This window comes from Eucalyptus grandis, chromosome 2, assembly GCF_016545825.1.
Source record: "Eucalyptus grandis isolate ANBG69807.140 chromosome 2, ASM1654582v1, whole genome shotgun sequence".
Taxonomy (NCBI): Eukaryota; Viridiplantae; Streptophyta; class Magnoliopsida; order Myrtales; family Myrtaceae; genus Eucalyptus; species Eucalyptus grandis.
In genome coordinates, this window is record NC_052613.1 from 17,668,955 (window position 1) to 17,678,695 (window position 9,741).

Here is a 9,741-nt window from a genome sequence, read left to right on the forward strand (position 1 = left end):
ACAAAAATCACGTGTCAAATTCTGAATTTTCATGGCTGAAACACTCATATTATCAAGCTTTTTGTTGAGTGCTTCAAATTGTGCAGCAATTGCAGCAAAAGCATCCACTTCATGAACTCTGCTAACTTTTCGCATTGGTAATCTCTCAGAAGGCCACTGATAGTTATTGGACGCCATCTCCTCTAATAGATTGTAGGCTTCTTCTGGTGTTTTATTATTTAGAGTTCCTCCGGCAGCTGCATCAATCATAGAACGAAGATTTGTACTAGAGCCATTATAAAAAGTTTGTACCTACATCCATACAGGTAGTCCATGATGTGGGCATCTCCTAAGAAATTATTTGAATCTTTCCCATGCTTCATTATCCATCTGCATAAAATTAGTAATATCGTTACACATCTGCGCAGACTTTGCAGGTGGAAAGAACTTACCAAGAAATTTCTGAGCCATATCATTCCATGTAGTAATTGATCCTGCAGGAAGAGAAGAAAGCCAACTCTTAGCATTGTCTCTAAGAGAGAATGGAAATAATCTCAATCTAATAGCATCATCCGTAACTCCATTATATTTAATGGTGTCATAGATTTCAAGAAAAGCATCGATGTGAGCATTTGGATCATCGCTTGGTAGCCCACTGAATTGCACCGATTGTTGAAGCATCTGAATGAGTGACGACTTGATCTCAAAGTTATTTGCTTGAATTGCAGGTCTTCTAATACTTGATGTGGTGCCTTGAACTGTTGGCGCAGCATAATCTCTTAAAAGTCTACGTGGATTTTCATTATCACCGTCTGCCATCTTAGCGTGATTTCTCTGTTCTCTTAGTCGCCTTTTGAATGTACGCTCGATTTCTAGATCAAGTTCAATAAGTTTCCCTTGTTGGCTACGTGTCATAAACCGATGTACACCCTGAAAAATAAAACAAAACGAAAGCTAGATTAAACTTAGAATTATCTGGTATCAATATGAATTAGTATTAAACAAATGATCCCCGGCAACGACACCAAAAACTTGTTCGTGAAATTCTAAACGCAAGTGCACGTATCGAACAAGTAATATAATGATGAGATAAAGTATCGTCCCATGGAGATCGATGATTAATAAACCAATTAAATACTAAAATAGACTAATTCTAAAATTTATCTAACAGATCAAAATATAATTAAGAATAAATTAAAAACGAAAATTGTAGACTAAATGCAGTAAATCGATCAAGTAAATATGTTAGAGCATCCAATTTCACCATAACCACTAGATATGAATTTCATATTGTTGTGAATACAAGAATGATATCAAACATGTGATAGCAAAATTTCCTAACCTATTTACTATCCTATCTCTAAGCATAGCAAACCTACTCAGCTTATTAATCCACTATATCTCTATGTGAATTAAAATAAACATGAGTGCATTAAAAACTATGAATATTCCCGGTTTACAATGAGTCTTTTGGATCACCTTATCACTGAAAGCTACACAAATAACGCGGTATATTTCTATCCACGTTTAATTCATTGTTATATATTATAATGAGCAATTGCATATTATCACTTCTCAATCTCAAACATGCACATCAGATCATTCAAGTGGTGGCCAGTCACTCAAAAGCATTAAGCATAATAATATATAACTCACATGAATGAAATCAATTGTAAAACATAAACATCATGAAATTCACATCATCATGGTTAGGCTACATCATAGCCTAACAAAAGAAAATTAGAACATAGTAGAAGAAAAAGAAAAAATAAAAATATAGATCAAACCCAGCATCTTGAATCAAAGGACAAGAATTATGTCACCACTTTTGTCTTCTCTTCAAAATACTTGAAAAACTCTTAGAAAAATGAAAAACGATCTAACCTCAAAACCCTAGCTCTCTCTCTCTCTTTCCATGTTCTCCTATTTATAGGATATATCCAAAATATCTATCTCCCAATGCTTGCAGATAACATTAGGGAACAAAATCAAGAATTTCCTAATTTGATATCCATCTTCCACTGCTGTTTTTTTTTAATTTCTGATAGTTGTCATTCTTTTCCTTATCCTCTCCATATCTCATTATGCTGCATAAACAAGGAAAATTCAAATAATCATAAGGAAATCCAAATATTTTCTCATATATAATGCTTTAATTGTTGCCTAAAATAGGTAAAATAACTCTATTTTTATAGAGTTATCACAAAGGGCGGTACCTGAGAAGGAGCGCTAGCTCAGGCCAGGGTGAGTGAGAGAGTACCGCCGCAGGTCAGTAGTGGTGTAGTAGCACTTGGCGATCCGAGAATTGATGGGATCATACAAGTGCTAGAGATGTTGGGAAATGTGGTAAAGCAGTAGGCCCAGAATCAAGCTGCCGTCGCCGCTGATGCCACTACTGCTGCCACAGCTTCTACCGCACCTACCGAGGTTCCACCTGGGAATGTCATTGCTGAGAGGCCGATGCACAAGATGGTGGAACAGTTTCTGAAGCTAAACCCGCCAAGGTTCACTGGTGCAGGGGACCCCGAGGCTACAACACTCTAGGTCCAAGACTTGGAGAAAGCCTTTGCACTACTAAGGTGCACTGAAGAAGAGAATGTGGTCCTTACAGTCTATCAGCTGTAGGGAAATGCAAGCACTTGGTGGAGGGAAACCAGAGGAATAGTGTTCCCAGAAGGTGTGGTTCCATTGTGGGACGCCTTCATTGAAGCTATTAATGGCAAGTATTTTTCTGACTCTGCCAAGGAATAGAAGATAGAGGAATCTCGGCACCTTCGTCAAGGTCTGATGACGGTAGACCAATATGAGGCAAAGTTTTTCGAGCTATCGCAGTTTGCCCTGAGACTAGTAGAAGATCCAGAGGACAAAGCTAGGAGGTTCGGGAATGGCATCCAGCCGGAGCTGAAGAATCCGCTAGTGCCGCTCGATTTGAAAAATTATAATGAGCTGTATGGATGGGCCCAGCTGTTAGAGAGGAATCTGAACGAACAAGCCGCTGTATCTAGGTTGCGGTTCGGGTCAAGTAGAAATGGTAATCGATTTGGGAAGAGACCGATGACTAGAGGAGAGTATCCCATTTGTCCCAACCGAAAGGGTGGAATCGGAAAGCTGGCACCCAACTTAAACGGCAGATGTCGAATTTGTAGAAGGAAGCATGGACATACTCCGTGTCCTAGTCTAATGGGAGCATGTTACGGATGTGGTCAGCACGGTCACCAGGTGAAGGACTGTCCGCGTAGGCCGATGGGACCACAGCTGCTGCAACCGCTGCCACCGATGGGACAGAACGGAAGGAATTCACCGTAGACAGGATGCCACTAGGATGGTGAAGGGGACAAGAATGAACCAAGCCATGCACTGATCAGGGGAAGAATTTTTTGGGTTAATTTTATCAGAGTGGCACATCGGAATTTTGGTTAAGCTTGTAGAATTTCAGTTTGTTGAAATGAAATTGTAAAAAGGAGAAGCACTGGTTAGAGTGGTACTTGGTTATTTTTGCTTATGTATAACTTGAGGTTGTAAATGGAAAAGATTGGCTCAAGGAGCATCTTGTTGTATTGAATCATTGTTATGCGGTAATCCAGTCTAACCAGTTAGTGGGAGAAAGTTTCAAGTTTGTCGAAAATCGAGGAGGATCCTCGTTTATTTTAATGTCGTCAATTAAGGCAACCGGTTATTGGATGTGGGTTACCGAGGTTATTTAGCAACTGTAGTGGATACGACCGTTGAGGAGCACGAAAGGCATTTAAGGATGGTGCTTCAAACATTGAGGAATCATGAACTGCACGCCAAGTTTAGCAAGTACGAGTTTTGATTGACTCATGTTGCTTTCCTAGGTCACGTGATTTCAGGCAAATGAATCTCCGTGGACCCGACCAAGATTGAAACAGTTATCAACTAGCCAAGACCGATGACAGTGATAGAGATCAGAAGCTTTTTGGATTTACAGCTTAGTACATAAGGTTTGTGGAAGGGTTTTCAGCTTTAGCTTCGCCGTTGACTCGACTACTGAAAAAGGAAGAAAAGTTCGTGTGGACAGATAAGTGCGAGTGTATATCCAAGAGCTGAAGCAGAAGATGACTACCGCACTAGTGCTGACCTTACTATCTAGTCCTGGAGGATACGAGATCTATAGTGATGCGTCATTCAGGGGAATGGGTTGCGTGTTAATGCAGCATGGCAAAGTCGTTGCATACGCGTCCCGTCAGTTGAGACCTCATAAGCTTAATTACCTGACGCATGACTTAGAACTCACAATGATTATTTTCGCTCTGAAGATTTGGACACATTATTTGTGCGGAGAAAGATTCCAGGTCTTTACAAACCATCAAAGTCTCAAGTACCTATTCTCTCAGAAGGAGTTGAATATAAGACAGCGTCGCTAGATGGAACTTCTTAAAGATTATGATTGTGATATCTTGTATCACGCTAGAAAGGTGAATAAGGTCGCAGATGCGCTGAGTCGGAAATCTTCAGTTGCACAGATGATGGTTAAGGAGTGGATTTTACTCGAGAGAGCTCGAGATTCGATTTTTGAATTTGAGGTGGGTCACCTTTGAAATCTTATGGCCACCCTCAGAATTGAACAGAGAGCGTAGATTAGGATTAAGACGCTTCAGCTAACAAACCCAGAAATTCAGAAGATTCTGCAAGAGGATACCGAAAATAGAAAGGTTGACTTCTAGATTTCTGATGACAGAACACTAAGGTTCCGAGGACGATTGTGTGTATCTAATGATACAGAGCTTAAGGAGGAGATCTTGTCAAAAGCTCACTGGAGCAATTATAGCATTCATCTAGGCAGTACGAAAATATATCAGAATCTGCAACAACACTATTGGTAGACTGGTATGAAGGCGGATATCGCCTAGCATGTCGCCAAATGTCTGACATGCCAGCAAGTGAAGGCACAACATTGTAAGCTAGGAGGACTTCTGCAACCTCTTGAGATCCCCGAGTGGAAATGGGATCACATCATAATGGATTTTGTGATAGGCTTACCAAGGAGTCAGAGGGGTAATGATTCTATTTGGGTAGTGGTCGACAGACTGACGAAGTCGGCTCACTTTATCGCTGCATGCAAAGACCTCGATTTAGACAGGCATGCATAATTGTATGTGCGTCAGATTGTTCGTCTGCATGGAGTGTCGGTGACAATTACATATGACAAAGAATCGAGATTTACAACTGCCTTTTGGAAAAGTTTGCAAACCGCCTTAGGAACAAAGCTGCAGTACAGTACGGCCTATCATCCGCAAACAGATGGCCAGTCTGAAAGGACGATTTAAACCCTCGAAGACATGCTGCGAGCATGCGTGTTAGACTTTAAAGGAAGCTAGGAGGAACAGCTTCATCTCGTTGAGTTCGCCTACAACAGTAGCTACTAGCAGAGTATTCAGATGGCACCCTTTGAAGCGTTGTATGGCAAAGCATGCAGAACGCCATTGTGTTGGGATGAGGTCGGAAAATAGAAAATTACAAGCCTAGAGTTAGTCCAGCAATCCGTGGATGCAGTTGCAGTTATCAAAGACAAATTAAAGACAGCCTAGACCCACCAGAAAAGCTATGTAGATAAGCATCGAAGACCATTGGAATTCCAAGTTGGTAAGCACGTCTTTCTGAAAGTGTCACCAATGAGGGGTACTTCGCGCTTCGGCAAGAAAGGGAAGCTGAGTCCGAGGTACGTAGGTCCCTTTAAGATTCTGGAAATGATAAGGACTCTAGCATATCGTCTTGCATTGCCGCCGAGGTTGGCGTAAGTGCATGACGTCTTACACGTGTCGATGTTGAGAAAGTATGAACCTGACCCGACCCACTTGCTGAATTTTGAGGAATTAGACGTGGACGACGGGGTGTTGTATATGGAGAGACCGATTCAGATTGTAGATCAGAAGGAACAGGTTCTGCCACCAAGACAATCCCGTTGGTCAAAGTGGTTTGGCAACACAACGGCACAAAAGGAGCAAGCTCGGAAAGTGAAGATTTGATGAGACAACAATACCCCCACCTTTTTTGTTTAAGACTTGTAATGGTTTAAATTTCGAGGATGAAATTTTTATAAGAGGGGAAGAGTTGTGACATCCTGATTTTCTGATTCTGTTTTCAATTGAATGGGTTGGGCTTTTCATCGACGATTTTCTGATTATGTTGTCACATCAGACACATTAGACATTTTCGTACAATTCTGCATAACTGCTACGATAAGCTTCTGACAAGATCTCCTCCTTAAGCTCTATATCGTCAGGTACACACAATCGCCCTCGAAACCTTAGTGTTCTATCAATATAAATGTGAAAGTCAGCCCCTCTTGTAGGATTTTCTAAATATATGGGTTTGTCAACTAAGGTGTCTTGATTCTAATTTGCACTTCCGACTTAATTCTTAGGGTGGCCATAAGATTTGAAATGTGACCTAACTCAAATTTGAAAACCGAATCTCAAGCTCTCTCGAGTAAAATCCACTCCTTAACCATCATCTGTGAAACTAAAGATTTCCGACTCAACGCATCTGCAACTTTATTAGCCTTTCTAGGGTGATACAAGATATCGCAATCATAGTCCTTAAGAAGTTCCATCCAGCGACACTGTCTCATATTCAACTCCTTCTAAGAGAATAAGTACTTAAGACTTTGATGGTCGATAAAGATCTGGAATCTTTCTCCGCACAAATAGTGTCTCCAAATCTTCAAAGCAAAAATAATCGCTACGAGTTCTAAGTCATGCGTCGGGTAATTCGGCTCATGAGGTCTCAACTAATGGAACGTGTATGCAACAACTCTGCCATGCTGCATTAACACACAACCCAGTCCTCTAAAGGATGAATCACTGTAGATCTCGTACCCTTCAAGACTAGATGGTATGGTCAGTACCAGTTGGATAGTCAGCTTCTGCTTAAGCTCTTGGAAACTACATTCGCACTTATTTGTCTACACAAACTTCTCTTCCTTCTTCAGTAGTCGAGTCAACGGTGAGGCTAACGCTGAAAATGCTTCCACAAACCTTCTATAGTACCCTGCTAAACCCAAGAAGCTTATGATCTCTATCACTATCGTCGGTCTTGGCCAATTGATAACTGCTTCGCTCTTGATCGGGTCCATAGAGATTCCTTCGCTTGAAATCACGTAACCTAGGAACGCAACACGAGTCAACCAAAACTCACACTCACTAAACTTAGCGTACAGTTCATGATTTCCCAATGTCCGAAGCACCATCCTTAAATGCCTTCCGTGCTCCTCAGGACTTCTCGAGTACACTAGGATATCGTCAATGAACACGATCACAAACTGATCTAGATACTCTTTGAAAACTTGGTTCATCAGATCCATGAAAGCAACTGGGGCGTTCGTCAAACCGAATGGCATTACAGTGAACTCATAATGGCCGTATCGAGTACGAAACGCTAACTTTGGTTTATCCTCATTTCTGATCCTCAATTGATGATATCCTGTCCTCAAGTTGATCTTAGAAAATATCGACGTTCCTTGTAGCTGGTCAAACAAGTCGTCGATCCTTGGGAGTGGGTACTTGCTCTTGATCACCACCTGATTGAGTTGACATAGTCGATGCACAGGTGCAACGAACCATCTTTCTTCTTCACGAATAGAACTGGTGCTCCCTACGGTGATGCACTGGGACATATGAATCCCTTATCCAACAACTCCTGTATCTGCACCTTCAGTTCTTTCAATTTAGACAACGCCATCCGGTAAGGAGCCTTAGAGATTGGCTCTGTCTCGGGGGCTAACTCAATCACGAACTCAATCTCTCTCTCTGGCGGCAAGCCTGGCAATTCCTTTGGCACATCTGGAAACTCTTGCACTAAAGCAATGTGCTCGATCTTCAGCTCCTCAACTGTCGTATCCACGACAATCACCAAGTAACCTTGGCAACTCCCATCTAACAAACAAGCTGCCTCAAGCGACGAGATTAAGGTAATCGAGGGTCCTCCTCGACTCCCAATAAACTCGAAACTTTCACCCGTTAACAGGTTAAACTGAATCGTTTTACAATAGCAGTCCATTTTAGTTTGTTGCTTGGTGAGCCAGTCCATGCCAATTATTATATCGAAATCATACATGGTTAGGACTATCAAATCTATCTTCCCCTCTCGCTCACCAATCACTAACTTGCAACCAGGACAACCCACTACAGCTAACACCTTATCCTTTAACGGTGTAGATATGCTAACCACTAACTCCAACAACTCAGGATTCAATCCTACCAGCTTAACAAATTACTCAACTATAAACGAATGAGTCGAACCAGGATCAAATAAAGCAAAAGCAGTGTGGTCGTTCAACGAAATTGTACCTGTGATCACATCAAGCGAGTCCTCAACCTGTCCTCTAGTGATGGCGTACACTCTTCCTTATGCTAGAGGTCTGCTATGTCCACCATGTTGTGCAATATGCGACACGAACCCTCTATTTTGATCCATCAGTGGCGGCGGTGGTAACTATTGTAGTCCCCTCGGCTTTCTGGGACAGTCTTTGGCCTAGTGACCCTGCTGGCCACACTCAAAGCAAGCACTCATCCTAAAATGGAACAGGGCCAATCCATGTCGCCTTCCACAGAAGCAACACGTGCAATCTAACTCAGCGTTGACTTTTCAATTCCACCCTTCCTATTATGCGGAACATGATACCTTCCTTCGGTCATGGGCTTCTTCCTGAACTAGTTTCCATCTCTATTCGAACCGAACCTCAATCCAGACGAGGCGGCTTGCTCACTCAGATTCCTCTCCATCAGCTAGACTCGTCGATATACCTCATTGTAATCCTTGAGATCAAACGGCACTAGTCGATTCTTCAGCTCTGGTCGGAGGCCGTTCCTAAACCTCCTAGTTTTGTCTTCAGAGTCTTTCACCAATCTAGGATCATACTGCGACAGCTCCGCAAATTTAGCCTCATACTGATCCACTGTTAGCATCCCTTAACGGAGGCACTGAAATTCCTCCATCTTCTGTTCTCAGGCGCTACCAGAAAAATACTTGTCGTTAAAGGCTCTGAGGAAGGCGTTCCACACCGGGACTACGCCTTCTGGGAATACTGTGACATCCTAAATTTCACGTTATGTTTTCAATGGAATGAATTAGACTTTTCATCGACGCGCCTATAGTTCTATTCTCTGAGCTGATCACTCGCAAGATAATTAGTCTATCTGAGGAATCCGTTAAGGGATTATAATGCAATAGACTTGAGAATTCGACCATGAAGCAACTGCTTGACCGTGCTAGTCTACAAGGGTCATTACGACACAGTTAAAAATTGATTAGAGACCGGAGATAGGTCGACTCGATTGAGCCATGTGATTAAGTGTTTGTGATTCCACCTAAATGCAAAATTCTCATCGATCAATACTAAAGCAATTTTTCTATTGTTTTGGTACTATGTGTCCGCATTTAAAACCTCGAGATTTTCATGACAATCGAAAGTCGCCAATGTGTCGAAAATATACAATGTGGCTCAAAAGTATCAACCACAAGTCAATTGCACTAAAAAATTTCTAAAAGTTACCCGGTAGGTTAGGTCATGCTAAAATCGTGCCAGATTGAAATTAATCGCGAATTTGAATTTGATTTTAGAAATTAAAAGTTCTGTCGTGTCATGATTCATTTTAGGAACGCCAACTCATCCTCCGAAGATTTTTCTGCAAATCGAGATTTTTGGTGAAAATTCAAAATATGGCCGTTTTTTACCGGAAAATTCAGGGGACCGATTTTTATCATGTTTTTGGGATGCAAGTTGGTTCTATTGGCGAGGAA

General features: G+C 41.7%; 1 pseudogene; it reads left to right on the top strand.

Annotated features, from left to right (window-relative positions):
• Positions 1-307: 307 nt before the first annotated feature.
• On the top strand, positions 308-400 carry LOC120290978 (annotated as a pseudogene).
• The last annotated feature ends 9,341 nt before the right edge of the window (positions 401-9,741 follow it).